Consider the following 1,435-nt stretch of genomic DNA (forward strand, 5'->3'; position numbering starts at 1 on the left):
TGGCGTCACTGTAGTCATGTGATCTCGATGACGCAACAGTATTACATATAAATCAACTAAACTAGGGCTGTTTTGTTCATTTAACTTTAAGATAGCTTCCTATATTTTGGGTTTGTTGATGTTTGGTTCTTTGTTTAGAATTACAGTGTTTTCTACAGATATACAATGGTTTTTGAATTGCAACGGTGGTAAATTGCAATCTGGTTTCTCTGATGTATAATTCTGGACAGTTATTGCACAGTATTTGATAAATGATGGTGTTGTGTGATTCCATATAGTTTTAATTTATGGCTAGAGTTTTTGAGTGAATTTTAAGTGAACAGGAATTTTATGTTTAATGGCAAGTTTCGATTATTTTTTAACTGATTTCAGGGATAAATAGTAAACTAAAGTGTAGTGTTGTGTTCTTGTTTGGTGTATTAGTGTCAATTTTGTTTGTGAGTTGAGTTGAGGTTTTTGTTCTGGTGGTTGTATGGAATTTTTTGACAATAATTATGTTAGATATCTGCTTGTTTATTTGTTTCCGGTAGAACTTCTTTCCGAGGGTCTTCAGCAATACAAATCCTTTCTTGATTAAACCAGTTTATTCTTCCTCGATACAAACATTCAGTACACAGTAGTCCCACAATCAGTATGTTCCTCGTTCCTTAAAACTTAACGACTTTTATAAACACACCCTATAATCACAGCGATTCACAATCTCGATAATTTCGCTCTCAACGAGTGCAAAACACACACTTTACTGCTCTCTAGCTCGAAACTAACAGAATCATAAATTACACGGAACTCAAAGTAACTACTGCTCTCTCTTCATTCATATATCCCTTTGGCTTTCTCTGCCAAGCTTATATACTAACGAAGAGGGCATCTCCAACAAACTCGATCATTCCAGAAACTCATCACCCATGCCAGCAGCGTCACGTGACTTCCGCTGTCGTAACACTGCCCCTTCCTTAGTATTGTTCGTCCCGAACAATAGCCACTTACATTAAACCAATAGATAATTAAAAATAACTTAATTAAATGTACAGAATTTACCAACACAAAATTAAAATAAAACAAAGTCTTAATTTTACAGGACGTTTCTTCTTTCGTACTGGTCTCCGTCTCATTGGCTTTTGCTTCACATGGGATTCATCTGCTCCATCATGAAATGTTCCGTTATTGGTAGCAGTCCCATTAGTGGTAGTAACTTCATTAATGGCTTCACTATTTTCCCTCTCAAAACTGGGTAAAGTTTTACCTCAACAGTGGCTTTTTCAGGTGAAACGTCTTCAGCAGCATCATTTATTCCATTGTTCATTTTGTTCCAACTGAAATGTCCTGGATAGTCATAATGCCAAAGCCTGTTGGCATGCACCACCTTTGGCTTACTTCGCCGACCGTATTTTATTCAGAAAGTCACATCTGAGAGACGATCCACAATGTCATATGC

The sequence above is a fragment of the Limulus polyphemus genome, unplaced genomic scaffold (assembly GCF_000517525.1).
Source record: "Limulus polyphemus unplaced genomic scaffold, Limulus_polyphemus-2.1.2 Scaffold1064, whole genome shotgun sequence".
In the NCBI taxonomy this organism is placed as follows: domain Eukaryota; kingdom Metazoa; phylum Arthropoda; class Merostomata; order Xiphosura; family Limulidae; genus Limulus; species Limulus polyphemus.